Below are 24,420 nucleotides of genomic sequence, written 5' to 3' on the forward strand. Positions count from 1 at the left end.
TTGAGCAGGCCAATTTGACCATAAAGGCAAGTAAATGTCAAATTGGTCAGAGCAAAGTGGTCTACCTTGGTCATGAGGTAGGAGGAGGTGAAAGAAGGCCATGGCCCAGCAAAGTACAAGCTGGGCAAAACTGGCCCACCGCTACTACTCAAACCCAAATGAGAGCTTTCCTAGGTCTCACTGGGTACTACTGGAATTTCATAGAGAACTATGGGACCATAGCTTCTCCCTTGAATGTGATCTCCTCTCCAAAATTCCCTAAAAAGGTTAGATGGAATGAGGAGTACACTCAAGATTTTGAAAATCTGAAGAAAGCCCTTTGTCAAGCTCCAGTCCAAAGAGCTCCTGATTATCACCAAGCCTTTATGAATGAGAAAGGTAGGGTGCACCCCATTTTCTTCATCAGTAGGAAACTGAAGGAACCAGAAACAAGGTATGAATCCATAGAGCGTGAATGTTTTGCCATTGTGTGGTCTTTGAAGAAGTTTAGACCATACCTGTATGGATCCACTTTTGTGATTCAAACTGACCACCAACCCTTGAGATGGTTAATGCAAATGAAAGGGGAGAACCCAAAATTTCTAAGATGGTCAATCTGCCTGCAACGGTTTGATTTCACCATTGAGCAAAGAGAAGGATGTCACCACCAAAATGCTGATGGTCTTTCTAGGATGTTTTTAACTGACTAGAGGTAGAGATTCATCCAGGAGTGGATTACATCCTCCTGTCCATTAGTCTGGGGGGGTGAGTGTAAGGGAACATTCTCCAAAATGGCTCATTTCCCTTACCTACTGAGTCCCTCAGCAGTTTTGCTGGATTTCTAGGATGTGTTTTTTTCACCTGGTAAGAGTGTGAGCCTTTATTTCCCACTCTTACATGTGTTTGGGTGTGTGTGTTTTACCTTTTTGTGTGATCTTGGGTTATGGAGCCTCACCTACTCCATAGGCCTCATCTCTTTACTCTGTGTTACACAGCACCTTCAGTGCAGTAACACAGGGTTGTATTTCAGTCTCCCACTGACTCCATTTTTCTGGGACTGACTACTGTCTCCCAGAAACATGTAAAGTTGCCATTAACTTTATGTAGTCTCTTTAAACCACAGACCCAGTACGCCCCATCTTACATGGAGTATTGGAAAGGGTTAATCCTTATCCCTTTTTGTCTGTTTCTCTTGGAGCACTGTTTTGCTCCCTTTCCATTAAGACTTGGCTGGTGGCAGTGGTAACTACACTATTTTTCCTACCGCAGTTATCTTAAATAACCATGTTATTGTTTTAGGCTATCTTAGTAGCCTCAAACTTAAACCCGCTTGACCATATTGTTTTTAATATTGTTCGCACTGGGTTTAGTCGGCATTTCTTTTTGGAAAAGTCTTTCGCGTGTTCGTCTCTGCACGCCAAACCAGGTTTGGTTCCTTTGTTCACCGTCTTTTCACGGGCTTCTGCACAGAAGCCCTCCTTTAGGTGCCTGAAAGTCTAGGTAGGCAGGATGTGAGGGAGGAGTCTTAGGACCCCTACCATGGGTTCCCTTGGTAACCCAAGTCGCACTCCTGTTTGATTGGCTAGGTGACTGCCCGGCTAGGACAGCCACCCTGCTGTGTGATTGACAGTCAGGCTGTGTGAATGGGGGAAAACTGCATAAAAAGCAGGTCTCTGGGCCTGGAAGAGCAGAATCGCTACTGGAAAGAAAGAACCAATGAGCTGACAGAAGAGGACCCCTACAATGACTGAACCGCCCGGTGAAGCCCTGCTGCAGGTCCGAATCTTCATAATCAATCGACAGAGATAATCCTCCAGGAATTTTCTTCCGCTGAACTGGTGGGACCAACCAGTTCGCCCAAACTGCAAGCCAGGACTCCCTCCTCTGGTCGAATTCGCTGTACAGAGCTCCAGTGGGCCGGATAGCCAGTAAGGTCAGACCCTGCTTGGGTTTTAAGGAGCGCACCTTTTATTTGATGCTTTTCTCTGCTGCTAGATTCTTCCCTGGGTAGTGCAGGACCCTCCAGTCTTCCTACTTCGTGTCAGTCAGTCGCTTCAGGAACCGTGAGCCTGCAGGAACTACCAGTAACTTCCGCCTCAGCTACAGCTTCTTCTCCATCTAAGGTACTGTTCAACATTCAGTTGTTCGTTTCGTTCAGCCGCGGTGAAAGTGTGTGATATATTTCTCCAATCCGAGGGCTTCTCCTTCTCTACTCTTTGAACTAACTTTTCTGCTGACCAACTTCATACGGAACTCTTGGCAAAGACTTAACCGCAAACTCCCCTGAACCTTGTGATCTTGAGCAAAATAGTTTTGTCCTATTGATTTTCACCCTAAGACTTTTTGATTTGATCCTATCACTGGAGTTCCTCTTTCTAGATTGCCCTGCTTACTTACCTGTTGATGCTGGTCAATTTCTGCCTAACTTTGTCTTTCCTTCCCTTTTTATTTCTGGAGTGTCATTTTGCTCCCACTTCATTTTGTGAGCTTAACTTGTCTGGAAACTATTGGGAGTAGTGTGGTGCATTAAGAGTGTGATGTTATACAACTGAAAAGTAAATACATGTATTTTATTTTACTTGGAAACCTTGAGTCAGTGTGTGTTTGAATCATAGTGACTGCTGTCCTTTGTGTAACTATTTGATACTGCTCACTTGCTCTTGAGATACGTCTGGCTGCTCAGAAATTGCTACCACTTTACTGTGTAGTAAGGCTTGTAGAAAATGTGAATGTGTGCTGCCACTTGTAGTCCAAATTGTGTCTAGTGTTCCCAAAGGGTATTGCATATAATTCTGCCTAACAGGACCAAACCTGTTTTTTTGGCACGCAGAGTAAATCTCAAGAAGGACCTAAACAACAAGGAAAGGTAAAAGAAGAAGACTAGGCTATTTTGACAAAAATAGCACCAATGGGTGCTTTACTGTGGCTGTGTATGCAGCCTGCTGTAAAAAGCAAAATGCAGTAGTACAAACGAACCACAGCCACCAGCCATTAATTGTGTAAAGGGTAACATAAAAAATGTTCCATGAGAAGTTAGACAAAGGGGCTACTATGTATCCCCTCCAGCACTATATGGTAAGATAGTGTGTGCTGGGTCTATAGAGTTACAAAGTAAGTAAAGACAGTTTCACTTTACTGCTCTTGGAAACAGTATTTGTCCAAGAGAAAGATATTTAAACCTTAGGGGAAATCTGCAAGACTTCCCTGTGCCACTGAACTGAAGGTGCTGTGTGACACAATGCAAAAAGATGCCTATGGAGTTTGTCAGACTCCACAAACCAAAAGAAACACAGAGATCAAATCACATAAACATACATGAGAGAGTGGGAAAAGGGTCTCACTCTCTCCAGGTACAAATGAAAAAGTCCTTAAGTCCAGCAAAAGGGCTGGGGGTCTCCAAGGTAGAGAGGAATTATCACATTTCTGAGAATTGTCCCTAACAACTGCCGAATGTAACTATTTGGTATTAGAGAAAGAACTGCTTGCCGTAAAACTTGCCTGTAAGGAGAGACATTTGTTACTGGGGCTCTCCAACCCACTGAGAAAAGGACAGACCATCGGAACTTAATGTCCTTGCAAAATCTCGACTGCTAGAACAGCCGGCAAATACAATGGGTGCACTTCCCATTATTCCTTTGTGATTAACTACCTCCCTGGAACAAAGAACGTGAGCGCTGCTCTCCTGTCCAGAAACAGGCACCAGGAGGTGGAGGGGCCGTATCGTGGCATGATGTTCCCTACCACTGTCTTCATACATGCAGTTGATTACTTGGATGCAGCAGTTGCAGACTAAAGGAATACGAAATCCCCCGGATCCTAACCTACGTACGCGACTGACACACAATGATGGTCTATGCTACTTTAAAAAACTGATTTATGTACCCACACCTGAATTCCACTAGCTGGGACACAGCTCTTTTGTGGGTGGTCACAGCGGACAAAGAGTCACAATAGAGCTCGCCAAGAGGTATTTCTGGTGGCCCACTCTGATCAGTGCTGTTACCACCTATGTCACTGGGCGAAATTAGGCAGCAACTAAGGCTGCAGCAACCAAGCGCCAGGCAGTAGCTTTTGCGGCTCAGGGCGGTCGCCGCTATGCCAGACTGTTTAGAGGTATGAAGTCATTATGTATGTTTAATTACACTGAGGATTTTTCGAGAAGCAGCAGTATTCGTGATCTCATGGCGGTCTCTGCACCGCATGGGGCTGTTTAAGGTGCACACGTTTACTCATTTTACCATTAGATGTGTCCAGGGCGGCGCTGTGCTGCCTGGGTTAGTTAGAAGTGTGCATTTTCGTTTGCGCTCGGTTTGAACCCGAGCAACGGTAGTAATGGGCATAGTATCACCACCACAAGGCCTAGGGATGCGCACTATTTAGTGTCATGCACTGCGGAGTTCAGTACTCGTGTGCGGTTTGGGTGCATTGTCAGTGTGCAACGTGTTTTTATGGGGAAGCCAAAAAGATGGCAATGTTTTGGCGCCCAGTAAGGACAACAAAGGTTTAGCGCCCGGATGGCCTGGGGTTCAGGTGATTGGTAATTGCCAGATAAATAAAGAGGTATGCTGATCATGGACTTTCATTTTTTGATACATCTTCTCCCGAACCACAATAATATTAAAAGTGCAATTCAGGAGCATGGCGTTTACTTTGTGGTCCGCTATTCTATTACGGCATCAGGGCACTGCTTCAGTTGACCGGCCAGTGTGTTCTAACTGCAACATTTTTCTAAACCACGTTTGAACATGTTTTGCCATTTGGAATGGGTTGGTGTACACTGGCCTCCGTGCTGCACCTCTGTTTTACCATTTACCACGGGGTGGTAACTACCAGCGCGCAATGTCTGGGGCCTTCACAGCATAATTAGTTGCAAACCTACAGATCAATGCACTGTTCCTTGTAGCTCGGCACCGCTAACACATTTTTTAACACGCGGCATGAGTTATTACCGCGTTGCACTCAGTATTGAGCCTGTGCATTCGAAATTGCGAAATACACATGCATTTTCAAATAGTGGGCATTTTCTGATTCATGAGTAGGGATGTTCTTGGCCTCCGCGCCGGATGTTTCTTCATTATTTGATGCGAGTTTTGTCTAAACAGGAGTACTTTCCTGCATTAGGGCTAGGATTGTGCATGGCCTCGGCACCGTAGTTAACAGTAGCTCTGGGTGGTTGCAGCGCCATCAGTGTGCTGAGGAGCTGGTGGGGTTTCATTTTAAAGTTCATTAAAATATAGGGACGGTGTCACTGAAGCATGGCATTTTCGGATTAGTGATCACAAGGAAAATATGATAATTTGAAGGCAAAAATGTACATTAAAACGTAGGGAGGTTTGGGTCCAGGGTACTAAAGTCCGTTGTTTTAGGGGCAAAAATGCTGGGTTCCCGGGCAATGCATTATTCATTGCAGTGCAATGTTTGCTGTTTTGTTTTAGGGACATCACTTTTGCTGCGGCTTTCGAGAACTGTTGAGGGGCTCATGGCGATCCCAAGCTCGGTGCCAGGGGCGATGGGGAAATTACCACAATTAGCGATTTGTTGGGCGCCAAGGATGCAGTAACTTTTATTGTATAAATAAGGTCTGGGAAACAGCTTTGTTCTTCTGAGAGGAACATGCAGGTGCCAAAATACAGGCAACAATACTGTGTGGGTGTCTGTCACTGCACCCGTTCATTTAATAAACAATGTAGCTTTCATAGGGGTTTGGCTAAGCTGGCCCCACATTCATTCACGTTGGCTTGCATCAAGTTGCTTGCTCCTTTGTGCAGCTGCTGGCATACAATGTCCCATACGATCTAGCCTTCCTTTGTTCAGCCATTGGTTTGTCAACCAGCATTTCCCAACAATAGGTGGTTTTATGTGCAATTCCGTACGTTGCATAAGGAACGGATGATGACTATGGGAGTAGGGACTGTTTTGCATTCCCCTCTTGTTTCATTTGCATTGGTAGGCTTTGCTCAGGGACAAGTTGTGCAATATTATTAGGATAGATCAGCAGGTAGCACCAACTGTTGCATTGCCCCCCACACATCGGAAATGGTTTTTAGCCGGTTGAGAAGCTCCTATTTTAGTAACTGGGAAACGAGGAATGTCACTGAGGCAGTGGGTGATTCAGTGGTATGTTGCTGCACGAAGTTGAATGCATTTCGTTTTTCATTGGTGCACACGATAAGGTTGTGCCCAGCGAGATTGGGTGCAATGGGTACATGAAAAACAGATTGTTTTAGGGCTGTTTTGCTCCTAGCTTAAAGTGTTCTGAATTGTCGCAGGTTGCCAGCAACAATTTACGTCCCAGGCAGCATAGGGTGTTAACTGTGGGGGCACATGCATATGTTAGCAGCTGAATTTAAACCCTGCAATGAAATAAATGAGGTAGGTCTTGCAAATGGGCATGCACCACATATGAAGAAACAAAATAGTAGGCCCAGCCACACAGCCAGGCAATGCAGGATGATCAAAGGGTGGGATACAAATCAATCATTTAGGTGATTTCTGATTTTATTTATTTGTAGGATATCTAGGCACGAGACAAAGGTTTCCAGGACACAGAGTCCCAAGGGGGTGACAACAGAAAGCCTTATGATCTCCTTGGGTGTAATAACAAATTGATAATGTGCAATAACCTACTAAACTGCATCGTGTATTACTGCAGCTCTATGTAACCCTGCTGCCTCCCATACGTTCCTCTAACAATGTATTCACACGTATTCTAACCATGTAACCAAGCCCGATCCTACCACGGAAATGCAACTGTTAGTAACCTAAAGAAATGTAAATAAGACTTTTGTGACGGGCTAATGTAACCCAACTGCCCACCTATGTGATGCAACTAAGACGTATTCCTGTAATAGCGCCTCGATGCCCATGGGCTGTGTGAGCGCTCTAAATGCAAATAAATAAATACATAAATAACAGGTTCACAAATTGCCTAAAAGGAGAACGGATAATGTGGCAGGTCAGTCATGGTACAGGTAAAAAGCTGGAAAGTAGTGGTATGGTTGGCTAGAGTATACCAAACGTTAAAAGATGCTTTGCTGGTCACTCAAGGTGCAGGAAGTGTCTGCTGCCTAGGTATCATATATGGCGCCAGGTGAAAGGGGGACATGAAAAACTTGCAATCTTTAGGGCTGACATGATTGCTAAAAACGTATCCCCCTTTATCTAGGGGGACTGTCCCAAAGTTGGGTGCCCTGTCCCACTAATGCTTCACCAGTGGGCCATATTACAAATCCTTGGAAAATTAACAATTTGCATCACACGTTTGCAGGATGAACCTTTATTCAGTTGCCCAATTGAAACATTGTTCACGTACCGTGAGATTGCAGAGGTGGTGTAAGGTGTGTCATTAGGACTGGTCATAAAAGGTAGGAAGAAGGTTGATGCTAGCATGTTTTGAGCGATATTGGAATGGTTGGGCTACAGGCAGGGAATGGACAAAAGCCTTTTAGGCTCATGGCCACAATGAAACTAGGCTGTGTTAATACATTGTATGGTCAGTAGTTTGACATGGGTTGCTGAGTACATATTCTGAAGTGCACTATTGGCATCTTATGTCATCGTCATATGTGCTATTGAAACGAGGTCATAAAAGAAAGGAATGGTCAGTTACAATTGTGTGCCAATTTATTTCAAGGCTGATACCATCTTGGGGCACAGTCAGAGCCAGTTGGGGTTGCTCTGTATAGCTATTTGCACTTTGGTTTCAATGTTTATTTCATGGGCACCTTGAAATATTTTTTGCTTGGATCCTTATGTTTAGTAAGGACTGAAACAGAAGTAAGTAGATATAAATGCACAATGAAAAGGTTAAGAAGGTGCAGTTATCTCGAATTAAATACCCCTCCAATTGTCTGCATCCATTGTCCGGGATAGGGCTGGCAGGCAGGTGGGGGCAGACATATCTGCATAGAAGAGTGTATAATGAGTGACTAGCTTCTACTGAATTGTTGTCGTTTAAACACGCACAGTGAAAATTGCAGGTATAAATTGCCCCACAAATGTAAACAATCAACACCACAGTTATTTCGCTGTGACTCTGATCACGACTAGGTTCACTGTCAGGTTTTAAAAAACTGAGATGAATTGGTGGATTGCGTGCTGGCATCAGCATCGCAGTTCTCTACCCTTTTGCAACTGTTGACATTGCTCGACTTGCCCCACCCCCGTTGGTAACAACAGTCCTTTCACCAGCAGCTGATTTGGCCATGGGAATCTAAGGTTGATGGACTTAGGGATCTACCGAGCATCCTTACTCCTCAATGGTGCCAGCTAGGGACACTGTTCTGCATATTTATGGTGTGAAAAACAGTCTTGTGATTATGTGTTATTATCGGATATGGAAATAATAGAGGACGTCAACCGCCTCAGTCTGGTCCCAGGAGTATGACCAGGAACGCAGCATAATGATCCTGAAAGCTTTGGTAAGCTGTGGGACACTCCCACAATGACACGCCCGTGTTAAGACTATAGGCTGGCATAAATGCTGTTGTATGTGGCCCCACGGCCCTTGCAGGCACACGCACACGCACACGCACTCACGCAATGAGGACACGGGACGCGATGTTGCTTGCTGCGCGTCCCGGCGGCAACTGCCGCACGGACGCAGTTTATTCCTACGGCGCATGCGCGGGTCACAACGAGACCCGCGCATGCGCGCTACCATAAACTGGGACGTCACATCCCTTTTCAACTTTAACCAAAAACAGTGTAAACCTTCGGGGTGGGCACACCCCTGCACAACTGGTGACCATGTGGGCGGTCGCATTATCAACTTGAAGTCTCACCTCACTTTCTCGGTTCAGTCACCTGAGTCCAGGATGTAGTCCTTGAGATGCCCCGATAGCCTCCGCTCACGGCGGACCGGGTACCTTGGCGAGGTGGTGGGCGGAGTGGCACACCCCAGTTCAGAGCCACTGGAGGCCCTGTCTTGCTCACCCTCCTGATCTCCAGGTGGCTCCTCCCGACCCAAGGATTCCTCCGGAGCCCCGTTCTCAGTGGGCACCTCGAGTCTTTTGAAGAAGGATCGGTTGCGCGTGACTGTTCCTCGGTCGCAGGCTGCTGTCACCATCGTGCCTTTCACATGCGTTACCTTCCACGGGCGCGGCTCAAATGGCAGGGACAGCTTCCCTTCGGGGTGCCGGTTTCTGACCAGCACTGTGTCCCCTACTCGCACCTCCTTTTCCTGCAGACCCCTCCGTTCACTTTCTTTGTTGTTACGCCTGGCCCGTTCTTCCTGGACTCCCTCATTGTTGATTATCCCTGGCAGACAGCCCTCCTCTTCCGGTAGCATTCCCCTCGTCCAAACAGTGCTTCGGCAGGAACCACTCTCGTGGACTGATGGGGCATTGTGCGATATTCTCGTAGAAATTCCACTAGTTTTCTCTCCAGGTCTTCACCGCCACTGGCGGAAATTCTTAGGACCTTGTTGAGGGTCCGCATCATTCTTTCGGCCTCACCGTTGGCTCGCGGCCAGAGTGGGGACACTCTGCGATGCCGGATCCCCCTTTCCTGGAGGTAAGTTGCAAACTGGCTGCCTGTGAACGGCGGCCCGTTGTCTAAGCACAGTAGGTCCGGGAATCCATGTGTGGCGAACATTTTGTCCAACTCCTTCGTCGCGAACTCCGTCGCCGTCAACTCTACCACTTCCACCTCGGGGTAGTGGTCAACTGCTACCAGAAAGTACATGCCACGACCAGTCGAACCGAAGTCCACGTGAACAGTCCCCCATGGTTTGCTACTGCGCTCCATCGAACTTATCGGTGGGGCTCTGTCTCCTGGGGTCGCCGCCTGGCATGCCACACATCTCCTCACAAAGCTCTCCACTCTCTCCTCCAAGTCCGGGAACCAGACTTTGGGTCTCAGCCGTGCCTTCGTTTTGACGACCCCCTGATGACCAATATGAGCCAGTTCGAGCACCCTTGTCCTCAGTGCCCGTGGGATGACGATTTGTCACCCTCTAAGTATTAGCCCATCGTCTGAGACGGAGAGTTCATCTCTCACTTTCCACAGTGCTTGGAGGTCTCTCTGGGCCTCCACTTGTCGGCTCGAGTTGTTGCGCAGCACCTCCCTCCAATCACCGCTCCTCACTGCGGTTTTGATGATGCTAAAAACCTTGTCGTTGGAGCATTTCGTCTCTATTGCAATTCTTGAGAGTGCCATTGGAAGGGACCCTTCCACCACTTGACACAGCAGCCTGTGGCATTCGTTCGCCCCGATGTCGGTGACAGTGTTTTCCTTGATGGGGTGGCGCGACAGATAGTCGGCCGGGTTGTTTGTTCCTGGTCGATAAATTAGTCTCACCCCATACTCCATCAGGGCCAGCATCCACCTTTCGATCCTGGGGGGCGGCTTGGATGACACGCCTGCCAGTATGGGCAGTAGCGGCTTGTGGTCGGTCACCACCACAACGGGTTTGCCCAAGATGTATTAACGGAAATGGCGAAAGCCCCACAGGATGGCCAACGCCTCCCGTTCGATCTGCGAGTATCTCATTTCCGTGTTTGAAAGGGCCTTACTTGCGTAGGCGATGCGACGCATGTCCCCGCGTTCATCGGGTTGCAGCAGCACAGCCCCTACTCCCACTGGACTCGCATCGACCACCACCTCCGATTCCACCTTGGGGTTGAAGTATGCCATGGTATCCCCATTGGATAGGGCATTCTTCAGGGCCTGAAATGCTTCTTGTTCACTGGCACCCCATTTCCACACAGCGTCGTTCCTTGTTAGCACTCTGAGCGGTTCTGCCAGCGACGCCAGCCCTTTGACGAAACGCCCGCAGTAGGTTACCATCCCCAGGAAGCTCCTTACTTCCGTGGGGGACTGTGGGGGGCGGCTTCCTTAATGTCCTTGACTTTGGCCGGGTCAGGTGACACACCGGCCGCGTGAAAAATGAAGCCGAAGAAACCAATGCGGTCTTTGAAGAATTCACACTTTTGTCGATGTAGGGTGAGCCCTAAGTTCTTCAGTCTCCGGAGCGTGCTCCCCAGTCTCTTCATGTGCTCCCTTTCCGAGTCCGCTAATACTAAGATGTCGTCGCTCATGTTCAATACACCTTTTAGGCCTGCCAACGCCCCCCTGATGGTGTTCTGAAATACTTCAGCAGCTGACGAAACACCGAAGCTCAGGCGTTTAAATTGGTATAGGCCGTCATGCGTCGTGAAGGTCGTTATGAATCTGGAGTCCGGGTGCAGCTCAAGCTGGTGGTAGCCCGCCTGTAGGTCCAGCTTTGAAAATACTCTTGCCCCCTGAAGCTCTCCAATGATGTCATCTAGAGTTGGAGTAATGTGCCTCTCCCTCTTGATTGCGGCGTTTGGGAGGCGCATGTCTACGCAAATTCTCACCGCACCGGGCTGTTTCAGCTTGGGAGCCACCACAATCGGTGACACCCAGGGTGTCGGCCCCTCCACTCTCTCAATAATGTCCATGTTAACGAGTGATCGGAGTTCTTCCTCCACCTTCTCGCTGAGGTGGAATGGAATCCGACGGTGCTTAAGGGCTGTCGGTCTGATGGACTCATCAATATGTAGGCGCACTGGGGGTGCTTTCAGCTTCCCCATTCCCTCGAAGATGCCTGAGAACTTGTCCAGCAGTGTTTCGATGTCAATCTGGTATACTCCATATGCAAAATGAACCAAATTGAGGGCCTCTGATGCAGCGCAGCTGAGTAGCGAGTGAGGGCTAACGTCCGTGACAAAGAACTTTGCCTTGATGGTGTTTTCCCCTCTCGATAGCGGTGACACGAACACACCCTTGAGTGGCAACGGGGTGTCTCCTCCAAAAGTGAATATCTTCGCCATGGATTTGTCCAGTGCCGGCGGGCCTGGGAGTCTTAGATAATGTTCCTCCGCCAGCAGGCATACAGATGCTTCGGTGTCGATGAGGATGTGCGTCGGCACGCCCAATATGTTCACCACACACCTGGGTTGTCTCTTCCGTTTGCTTCCTGAGGCAATGTCCTCCTCCTCCTCTTCCTCTTCCTCTGCAAGTTGCAACCTCCGTACCTCCTGTTCGAGAGCCACGATGCTGCGCTGCCTTCTGAAACCGCTGCCCCGTGCTCTCGCGGGGCCTCTCTGAGTAGGCACAGGAGCAGGGGCGCGGCACATGCGGGCATAGTGCCCCGGTCCATTGCACCGTCCACAGGATCTTGTTTTAGCAGGACACTCCTCTACATGTGGCAGGTCATATCCGCAGTCTTGGCAGAGTGATCCGGGTGCTGTAAGATGTCTGTTCTCCGTTGTCTTCGGGACCCACTTATCCTTCAGCTTGGCCCGTTTGTTCATGGCAAAAGCTTATTCCCGCGTGCTTGGCCTAACCGCTGCGTCCATGCTCGCTCCTCTGGATTCTGCCAGCTCGTACGTCCGGCCACTATCTAGTATCTGCTGTAGTGTCCACCCCGGCTCTCTCAGCACTTGTCGCCGCAATTTACCTGAGCTGCAGCCCTGGAGGACCTGGTTTCTTATCATCAACTCCTCGTTGTCCCAGCGACATGTGCTGGCCATCAGTCTCAGTCTGGCACAGAATTGATCGAGGGATTCTTCCTCCCTTTGCTTCTCTCTGCAGAACAAAAATCTTTCATAGCCGACATTCGACTGTGGAATAAAGTGGTTTTCTAGCGCAGTCTTGACAGTGGTGTAAGTGACCACTGGCAGGGTGAGTGATTCGTTGTTGCGCATTATGTCCAGCCCGTCCGAATACAGAAGGGTCGCCCTTTTTGCATCATCGTTGGTGGTTCCGGTCGCTGTAAAGTACATCTCGAGCTTCTTTACCCATAGTAGCCACCTGGGGCCTAGTTTGGACGGGGGTCCTGACGTGTCGAACTCTTGCAGGGGTAACAGCGACCCCTGTTGTGTCCTCACCGCTCTTGTCGCTACTTCTGTTTCTTCGTCGCTACTGGCCATCTTCACAGGTCGCACAGGCACCTTTGGGTGTGTTAGAGGCCGCACACCTGGCTGGTGTAGGGCTAAACGTACCTCCGGCTGTTGTCTGTCGCCTCTTCCCCTTGTGTCTGTTTTTTTTTTTTTTTTTTTAGATTGTCCCCAGGTTGTTGGGGACAGTCAAATGTTCCAAAAATTCACTCTCTCTTCTCTGGGTAGCAGCGCACGAGCACCTTTTCAGGCCGCTACTGCTCTGAGGAGAAAAGAACGTTCACGCTCGGTCCGCGTTGTGCCATCGCGTAATGATGCGGATTGTACGCCCACGTATGTTGGGCGAACGCTGTGGCGGCAATCCCGCCTCGTCGCCAGTTGTTGTATGTGGCCCCACGGCCCTTGCAGGCACATGCACTCACGCAATGAGGACACGGGACGCGATGTTGCTTGCTGCGCATCCCGGCGGCAACTGCCGCACGGACGCAGTTTATTCCTACGGCGCGTGCGCGGGTCACAACGAGGCCCGCGCATGCGCGCTACCATAAACTGGGACGTCACAAATGCCTGATAAGTTCACATTTCGTTTTATGTACAACTTGAGGTTCTGTCCAGTAACACGGCTCAACTACCTCCAAAGGTTTGGTAAACTGTTGCACCTTCCACAATGTGCATGCACATGGTCAAACTGGACGCTGGCATAAGCTCCTTTATAATTTGAAATTGTGGTTTGGGTGTAAGTTAATGGTCTGGCCAGGAACGCGACATAACACCCCCAAAGACATTTTTGAAATGGTAAACTGTGGGGCACTCACACAATGTAAATGCTTGCAGTAAGACTGGATGATGGCATACATGCACTGATAATTTGAAATTGTGATTTACTTACAACTTGCAGGTCTGGCCAGTAACACAGCATTACAACCCGGTGAGGTTGGGCAAGCAGTGGGACACTGCCACAGGATACATGCCTACGTTAAGACCGGATGATGGCACAAGTGCACTGATAATTGGAATTGCGGTTTGTGTACAATTTGAGGGTCTCGACCAACAGGCCGGTACATGGTTACCTGGTTAGGGGGGGCACATAGACCTTCAACGGTACCAGTGACTAGATAGTCCTTGGCCACCGGCAGGTTTTGGGGCAGTTATCGTGGTAGTACTGGTTTCCAAAGGCAACTAAGTGAAATCATATAATGGCCAAAGGAGACAGAAGCTCAATAGGATTATTGACATTGAACTTGGAGATGAAGTTAGGAGACAAGTGTAAATGTGTGCGTAAAACCACTTATTCCTTGTGAATGGTTACCAATAGATCTTGAATTAGTAGTCCACCAACCTTCACATACATGTAAAGAGAGACACTTTTATTTATCAGCCCACAGGTGGGCTCAGAAGGGCCCAAGCCCCCCCATTTTGGGAAGGTTCTCAACGAAAAGCGATTTTCAAACACTCCCCCAAAACATAACTTGGTTAACATATGGATTTGATTTGGCCACACCTACAAGCCGGGACTTGTCTGTTAACTGCACGTGAAGTAAAGGGGTCGACTCAGCCGTCATGCACCAGAGAAGTGGAACATGTGCCAACCGCAGAATAGCTGGGCACTTTCGGCTACCAGGACTGATCTCCATGCTTCAGCCAATTGAGATCATTTTACGGCCAAAGGGTACAGCAGTTCTATAAACTGGGGGCACTGAAGTCAAGGATGATTTTAGTGCTTGTGAATGTTACAAAATAGTGGTGGAATAATAGAAAGTGGTGAATAGGAAGTAACACGTAGGTGAGGTTTAGGAAGGGGATGAGCACATGTATGGGGGTGTTTGGGACAGCGGGAGGCCACCCCCACAGCGTGGCAGAGTTCAGGGCAGTCCTAGCCGGGGAGCAGTGTGACAATGCAGTTTCAACCGTGGGCAGGTTCCCGATGGTGGCTTCACGGAAAACTCGAACGATGGGCACTGAGTCTGTTAGGGAAAGTTGAGACTCCTCGTCTACAAGATTCAGTTGTCCCGAGGAAGAAGTACTGCGTGCAGTACAGTCTGAAGCGTATGTCTGCTGCCTTGCTAAGCCATGTGCGGCAAGGGTACACCTGAACATTCAGATCTTTGACATTGCCCTGCTTATGGGCTACCTTAGAATTCCAAGGAAGAAGTACTGCATACAGTACTGTCTGAAGTGTATGTCCACTGCCTTACTAAGCCGTGTGCAGCAAGGGTACACCGGAACATTCAGAACTTTGCCATTGCCCTGCTTATGGGCTACCTTAGAAGTCTAAGGTTGTGAACAATGACGTTGCTTAGGGCTGGGCCTGCCCCTGTATTGTGTTATGCTCCAATAAATGTGACCTTTTGTTTCCAAATGTATAACAATTGCCTGTGTTAATTAGTAGGGTATTAATGGTTATGGTCGGTTGTCTTACCCCTTCACCCCCAGAAAGGGGGAGTAGGGCCAATGGTGGATGGCACCGCTAATGGGATGTCCAGTCCCCAAAGGGGGTGCTAGAGGGACAGCCTGCATAGCAGTCCGCCCCTCTGGCCACCCCCCTTGCAGGGAACTCCCACCTTGCCCACTCCAGGAGAAAGGGGGCATCTCTAGGAGCAAGCTCACCCAGTGCGCGCCACTGCGGGATGGAATATAAGGTGAGGGGGACTGGTAGCTCATTCTCTTTCCAGTACCACCCCGACTGAAGTCCCACCCATCACCTTTTTAGACTAAGTTAGAGCAGGCAGGGATTGAACAGGGTAAGGAGTTGGGTAGGTTTCTTTTCTCCATTATAGCCTCAATTTGCCAGTATGGTGGCACTCATGGAAAACTCGAACGATGGGCACTGAGTCTGTTAGGGAAAGTTGAGACTCCTTGTCTACAAGACCACCCCGACTGAAGTCCCACCCATCACCTTTTTGGTCTAAGTTAGAGCAGGCAGGGATTGAACAGGGTAAGGAGTTGGGTAGGTTTCTTTTCTCCATTATAGCCTCAATTTGCCAGATGGTGGCACCCACGGAAAACTCGAACGATGGGTACTGAGTCTCTTAGTCTCAATTTGCCAGTATGCACAGCCATGTTAATAATTTGTTTTTCAGCAGATCTCGAGGTTGTTAGTCACTAAGTCCAGGTTCTGTTGGGTTTTTACTGTTTACACCAGCTATGGAAGTAAAGTGGTAGGGAAGTAGGTTTCTTCTACCATAAGTGGACCAACTCAGTCAGGTTAAACAGCTATTCATTTTGTTTCAGCAGATTCTGAGGGGGAGGTTTTCTGGGCTTGTTTTGGCTGTTTTACTGTTTGTACCAACTATTAATTTATAATAAAAGTGGACCAACTAGGTCAGGATATTAGCTGTTCATCTTGTTTCAGCTGATTTCAAGGTGTACATTTTCTGGGCTTGTTTTGCTTGTTTTACTGTTTGTACCAACTACACATTTTTCCATTTCTGTCACAGGCAGAGTTCAGGGCAGTCATAGCCAGGGAGGAGTGTGGCACAACGGTTTCAACCATCAGCAGTTTTCCGATGGCTGCTCTCGAGCTACATTCGGACGATAGGCACTGAGTCCCTTAGGGACAGTTGAAACACCCTGTCAACAAGATTCAGTGGTCCTGAGGAAGAAGTACTGTGTGCAGAATAGTCTGAAGTGTATGTCCGCTGCCTTGCTAAGCCGTGTGCAGTAAGGGTTAACCAGAACATTCAGAACTTTGACATTGCCCTGCTTGTGGGCTACCTTAGAAGTCTAAGGAAGAAGTACTGCGTGCAGTACAGTCTGAAGCATATGCCAGCTGCCTTGATAAGCTGTGTGTGGCAAAGTACACCAGAACATTCAGAACTTTCTCATTGCCGGGCTTATCGGCTACCGTAGAAGTCTAAGTTCATGAACTATGACATTGCTTAGGGCTGGGACTGCCCCCATATTGTGTTATGCACCAATAAATGAGACCTTTTGTTTCCAAATGTATAACAATTGTCTGTGTTTATTAGTAGGGTAGTAATGGTTATGGTCTGTTGTTTTACGCCCCCCAGAAAGGGGTAGGGGCGAATGGAGGATGGCACCACTAAGAGCAAGACGTCTCCTCAACTACCAGAAGGCCATCTCTGCTCCCCTACGTTGCCTTCTCGACCATGGAAGAAGATCTTTACAGACTTTAAAGTGGATCTACAGGAATCCAGAGGTTGTACTGTCATTATGGTGACTGTGGACTATTTCACGAAACTGGCTCATTGTTCCTGTTTGAAAAAGATACCAACCACAGAAGAGATGAGCATAGGGTTCCTTACAGACATATTCCGCTTACTTGTGTTACCAGAGTCTATTACTTCCGAACGCGGCGTACAGTTTACCTCTAGGTTCTGGGGGCATTGTGTAAGCATCGCAGTATCTCTAGAACCATGTCGCCCGGTTACCATTCTGAGTCAAATTGTCAGACCGAGCAGCTTAACCACACTCTAGAGCAGTACCTTCAGTGTTTTACAAACCACACTGTTGGGTATCACTATTGTCATTTTCTTATTACAATGCGGTACACCCACCTATGGGAAAGAGTCCCTTTTTCTGTTCTTATGGGTTTCACCCAACCTGGATTACAGAACTACCCACTGTTGTTACTTCAGTACCGTCAGTAGAAGAAAACATAAAGAATCTACAGGATGTCCAATAAAAGACCCTTCAAGCCATACAAGATGCACACACAAAATGCAAGAACTATGCTGATCGAAGAAGGAGGCAATCAGAGAACTATCGGAAAGGTGACCTTGTATGGCAGTCCTCCAAATACCTCCCTTGCTGACTGAAACCGGGCACGTTCTCTCCTAAATTTGTCGGACTGTTTTCAGTTCTGAAGGCCATCAATCCAGTGGCTTACAAACTCTGGTTGCCAGCACATGGCAACATATACATCCTGTCTTCCACGCTTCTTTGTTGAAACCATATGTCAGAAAGAATGAGAGAGATGTCATTCCCCCCGCAGAGGATCATGAAGGAAAATTTGAGTTACACAATATCTGTGACTCCAGGTATCATCATGGTGTCCTTCAGTATCTGAAAGATTGGGAAGGCTAGTCTGCAGCCAAACGATCTTGGGAACCTTCCAGTAACATACGAGCACCTCGCCTGATTTGTGAATTCCACCTGCTCACTGCATGGAAGCCGGGTGGTCCCCGACATAGGAGGGGGCATGATGTAACCTCTCAGTTGGGCTTTCAGCAGACCTGGAGTCTCCTAACCCGTGTATCCCTATGGAGACGCTGGAGGAGAGTTTCCAATTCCAATATGGCAGTTACTCGCATTCACAGAGCACCGATGTCATCACATTCAGGTCAGTCCTGGAAGAGTGCAATTCTGGGAATAAAGGCACTGTATACCAGGTAGGCAGCGTGTTGCAACTGTTATCCATCTTGCTTAACGCTAGCTTGTGGGTTCCTTGCATGGCTTTGCCGCGTGCTTCTTTTTCTTTCTGCATTTGTGTCTCCCGTTCTTCTGCTGCCTTGCCTCTGTTTCTATGCGGCTCCTGCTTTCTCCTTCACTTCCTGGTTCTCTGGCCCCTTGATTCATTCCTCTCTGTGCTTCTTGGATTCCTGGTGTCTGGCGCCTGCCTTGGTTTCCCCTTTCTGTGTTCCCAGACTGCTCTCCTGTCTCCCCACTGTGTGCCTCTGCTCAGTCCTTAGTCCTTATTACCAGCTGCTGCTCTTCAGTTCTCTTCTTATAAGACCAGCCCTGCCTGACATTGGTATCACTGCAGCTGTTACATCGACCTGGGATCCACACCATATCCAGTCAGGATCTTTTCCCCTGGGTGAGTTTCTTCCTTGAGACCCAGCTCTCTGGGTGTCCCCTATGCCCCCCCAGATTACTATACTTGGGTGGCACAGTGGTGGCATGGAGTGAAAGGCCTTACCTCTTTGCACCAAAGGACAACAAGTCAAAACAGGGGACGCCTGCCACTGACAGTACGACAGGTTCTGGCGGACACCTTGAAGTTTATGACTAATATTGAGTGACTATCATATCATTAGAGTGGTCCCTCCCTAATCCCCCTACTTGTTAATCATTATTTGAGTACCTGTATCAGTCCAGAGAAATACAATATAAAATTGCTACAAAGAGAACTACATTAAAACTGTTATGGGAGTGACCAAACTCATATCAGTCAAGACAAACCATGCCCAATCAAAGAAGAAAGCAAAGTCATGAATGAGAAGCCAGAGAATAAGGTTGGAATAGGATATATGTCCAAGGACAAAGATCAAACAGAAACCAAAGATTATGAACTGTGTTAAAAGCTAAGAAATACTAAAGAAGAAAGACATGACTATTGGATAAAACTCTTTGTATAGAAAACCAAGAGGCAAAATACATCCCAATAAAGTATTAATGGTACTATATGAACTGATAAAAACAGTGACCAGAGACTAAAGGTCAAATATTGCATACTAGTTGGTGGGAAACCAAATCCCTGGGATAAGGGAGACATTCTCCTGGCTTTTAGTTGTTAAGCTAGTGGTAGGGTCATAAAAGGCAGGGATGTCATTTTACCAAAATGCCAGATGTAGCGGTAGTGACATCACATGTTCTTTGACCTCTGACGACATCACAGGAAGTGATGACATTTAACCCCACCCCAAAGTGATATTGCGGGAAGCGATGGAACACAACCTTTCACCCCTTGACAAAACAGAAAGTGGCATCACATAGCATTGTTCCTAGGTACACTACGAAAAATATGGTTACGATATCACTATAATGTGATGTACATTTCATACAAGAATGGATCGCCATATGTATCATTAGGATCAGTGTGTATGGACCCATATTATCAAATTACTGTGAATGCAAGCAGACGTCCATGACCAGACCAAATGATAATGATGTGTTATTATAAAGCACATACGCGTAAGCACTTTATATAGAAAAAATATACACCCAATATCACCCAACCTGTGTTGGGGCTCATTTATCAACCTCAGAAGGATGAAAGGCTGAGTTGAGCCGTTTAAGAACAGACTAAATCAGTGACTCAACCGCTGAAGTGTGCCTTAAATAAACCTTTAATGAGTCTACAATTATTGTATAGAATTCCAGAAAAAACACATTATTTGGTAATCCTATTATTTCTTATTTAGGCTCAGTGCTGAAAGTGTTAGGCTTGTGGCACTCCTGTTCTTATTTTTCTTAGTTTTTTAAGGGGCTTGAACAAGAAAGTCAGCCACTCCAGAAGTAAAGTAAAGAGCCACATTGTGCTGGCCACAGCCCAGGAGCTTGCAAACAGTTTTTTTTTTTTTAGAGGACTCAAGGGAGACCCCAGAGGACGCAAGGACCCCTAAATGACATCCCTGAGGAAAGGGTTTGTTTGGTCTGTGGACTGTTTATTTTCAAGTAGAAGCAAAAAGTGAGTCAAAGCTACCCTAACCAAAGGCGTGACATAGGGTCACCTGGTTTGCAGCGAAGCTAGGTAACTGCTAGCTCAAAAGACAAAACACCTGGAGATGCTGGAATAGCAAATGAAGGGTTTTAATTTACACTAAAAGAGAACAAAACATTTTTATAAACTGCGCCATAGCGCTGAAGATATGCATTGTTAGGCACATTATGGTCAGCATATTTGTGAATTAGTTGGCAGAGTGACAAAGGTTGATTTCATGTATTACTTTAAATGGTAATACATTAACATTGTCTACAACCCTGTTTATTTTCAAGACATTCACTGACCACTGACAAGCATCTTAGTTAGTTTTTTACGTAGGGATTCCTCATAGCATAGGGAAAGGTAGGCATTATTATTTTCTTTGATACAAATAACAGTGTCATGGCTAATCAGAGTCCATGTCCTTCTTCTGACCCATCATAGTGGATATTGAGGAGATGAGTTTATCACTCATGCTGGTAAACTCTCACCCAGTTGATCTTGCAGCATGAACTGAATACTGTGTCTGGAATTCTACATTCTCGTGCAATCTCTCAGCACCTTACAGCAGCCTAAAATCACAATTGAATACACACATGAGAAATTCTGGGTGCAAAACATTTCATTCAGAATTACATCCCCCGAATCTGGTGGCAGTCAGTCATTTGATAAATGACACAGTCACTTTCTGGTTCTCAGTGTGTTCTGCTTAGGTCTTATAGGGAGGAACAGTGCTGAGCTACACATGGAAACAGTAGGGGAGTTTGTGCTATCACTATTAACAACATTCGTTATGTCTTTTTCATGTTTCACTCCCTGTATGTGGCATTGCATTGTGTATTATGCTTGTTTTGGGGAGTTCCCTAAAGTCTATCGGCACCATTACGAGTATGGTGGTATGTTAACAACGGTGCCGGTAATTCCTAATGAGGCCCTATATCTCCCTCTGATGAAACCCCCTTTTGTTGTATGTTTGTTTTTGCAATTCCTTTTTCTAATCTTTCCACCTTTGTCCCAAAAAAGACTTTGTGAACATCTTTCAGAAAACTCTTTCTGATTGTTTTTCACATCCTTCCCCTTGCATTTTCGTGCTCCCACCCCAAAAAAATATACAAAAAAAAAAAAAACCCTTTGTGAAAACCCTTTGTGACAACGTTTGCGTGTGCTGGCTTTGGAATCATGTTACCTTAGCCTAAACCAACCAGAAAAAACGGAAACCAGGTATGGAATCCTTTGCAGTAGGCTCAGGGGAAATTATCTTAGTGCCCCCTAAAGGAGCTACCATGAATGAAGTAAAGGACGAAGCCGGTTTCTATGGAAACACATCCTCTTTGGATGAGGAGGACGGAACACAATGAGGCAGAGATGGATATCAAGACAGAATATAAGGAATGAATACATGGCAGTAAGAAGAGGAACAGGATCAGGTGGATCCAGGGCAGTAGGATGAAAGAAAGAAGGCTTATGATGGACATCAGGTGGAACTTGAGGAGGCTGTGGAAAGGAAAAGTTGGGGGCATGGCAGGGCAAACACAAGACACAGATGAGGGACAGGAGGAAGAGGGGTAGCAGGAAATGTTATAAGGCAGTTTCAGGGCAGGAGGGGGACACACATATTGAACTGGCGGAAGAGGGAAGGAGGGAAATCACCCACATACCTGGTTGTGGCAGTATTTTCCTCTGGGAAGATATTGGCTGGGGAATGTTCAGATGTGCTCAATCTCTGCAATATGTAAGTTAGCTAGGGCAAGAAGACTGAGATCATGCATTGATACACCTGCAAAGCATAAACACATGATGTAGTAGAATAACATAAGATTATATACTCATGTGCGACTTGATGCCCCTGGCACCTTGGTGGCCTCCTTCACAGTTGCAGAGACAGCATCTTCCAGCATGTCTAGAGATGCAGGTTGTTGCTGGCATGGCATATGTTTTGGTGGCATGAGAAATAGGCCCAACACAGGTACAACTACCAAGAGGGATTTGCCATGATTGTCTCCCTGTCCTCCATGGATGGAAAGGTTGCTGGGCCTACATAAGCTGGCATGATAGCATGTCTGGAAAACAAGCACATAGTGCCTACACATCTGGGTTTGGGTCAGACAAGTGGATCTGAAGGTCAGTGCAGGCTAAGATACTCTGATGGCTGACCTTTTTACCCTCAACCCAACTCTTTCACTTAATTGATCCAGAGGGGGACTGAGAGGCTTTCCATAACATGGACTAGCTCCCAGTTGTAACCAGCTGCTTCTGTCTCTTGCACTGTCCTACTTGCTCCTTGCAATCTATTTCTTCATCAACTGCTTGATATTTCACATTGGGGCATGTTCAGAATGCGGGCAGAGGTAGGTGCCCATAAGCAGGTGACTTGGAGAACGTGCTGAATGCATGCCCTTCCCCACAGTGTTACACGAAAGGTGCCCCAATATGAAATAATCAAAAATACTACACCACATGGTAGGACACACCCTGGGTACAGTGGATATTTTTAGCAGTGGTTATGTGACAGCCTTAGAAATCATGAAACATTGACCAAGCTAAGGGGAACTACTCCAGATTTGGAATATCGAAGCTGGCGTGATTGAATGGGTGACCCCATTCATTGTGTCTGTTAAATGGGCTGTCCTGTTGAAGGCCACTTTTATTGAAGGAGGAATGTTAATGTCCACTCAAAACCAGACGAAACACAATGTGTCAATGCTTAGAATGCTGTGTAGGGTGGTGAAGGTGGTTCCCACATTGTTTATGTCAATGTCTACATGTACTGCACTATCACTATTGAATGAATGTATTAGATATCAGTGATTGATTTAGATGAACTCTATTTCCCATGTGTGTTACACAATACAGTATGAACTATATGCCAAGCTTTGAAACAAATTAATAACAAAGAAATGTTTTATATGTTTTGATAAACTGTTACATGCTATTAGTCTAAAATTAGTTTTGTGTTTAAATTACTTCCAAACGCATTCTGCTTCATGGTAAAGTGCCAGTCCTTGGCTTTCTTTGGTTGTGCCATGTGATATTTCTATCAATGCTTATACACCTCAATCACATTTACCTGACACATTAGCACATTAGCACAGCTGGACACAGAACTGTGGCTTGGAATCTGGAAGAATAATGCCACAATAGCAACGATTTCTGGGTTATGATGGTTGACTCCTAGGGGGAGGTCTGTATTTGAAGTCTTGTGTATGGTGAATGGTGCCACATCATATAGAACTGCAGAGATATGGATCCAAGTTGGTCCAGGTTTCTCCCAGCACAGTGTGTGCATAGACAGCAGGTGGCAACATGTTGCTGATCGGTTTATGGTTGAACATCTTCTACACTTTGGATTTTCATGGTAAGTTTAGATGAGGCTACTACATTTATATGAGTGTGAATGTCATGATGGTGGTGTCATCAATGGTCTACACTTAGTTTTTTTCTAGTTCATCATGCTCCTCTTTACTCTGGATTGATTCTCCGGTCTCTTTATTTACCCTCACACAATGTGCCTCAATATGAGTGCCCCGGTGCCGTAATAACATACCGGTATTACTGCATACCGGCACGTTACTGCACCGGCACACTCCAATGTTGCAGGTAGGGTGGTGGATTTACCTCCAGCTCTGAACTGGAGGTATATCCACCACCCAACCAGCAAATAATTGCTGGTATTACCGGCCAGTAATACCACTGCAAGTAATACCAGCAAAACCCCCAATGGAGTCTTATGGGACTCTATGGAATGGGGATTTACCAGTGTTTCCGCCGCTTGGAACCTGTCAGTAATTCCAACAGACCAAGTGGTGGAAACAGTATTACAGTTTGCCGTTATCCCGCCGGTAATACCTGCGGGACACCGGCAAACATGTAATGAGGTCCTATGTGTTTCTTTCCTAGTTACTTAGTAGAAGCAGTGTATATATAAAACATTCTGGCCCGGAGACAGTGGACTGAATCTTCTCTGATCAGTATACTTAATACTTCATACCTATCAGTTCCACATCAGATGCCCCAGAATGCAACAGTGATACCTTCAATGTAACATGCAAAATCTTGACCCCTCATGGCACACAGGGGCTGCTATTGCCAATGTCAACATCCTTCTAACAGCATGCCTCTCCTTTCCCCGGCACCTTTGGGCAATGTAGTTTCATTGACACTCATTATGGTTCATTCTCCTTCTAACAATAA

The sequence above is a fragment of the Ambystoma mexicanum genome, chromosome 3p (assembly GCF_040938575.1).
Source record: "Ambystoma mexicanum isolate Mex_15411 chromosome 3p, UKY_AmexF1_1, whole genome shotgun sequence".
Lineage (NCBI taxonomy): Eukaryota > Metazoa > Chordata > Amphibia > Caudata > Ambystomatidae > Ambystoma > Ambystoma mexicanum.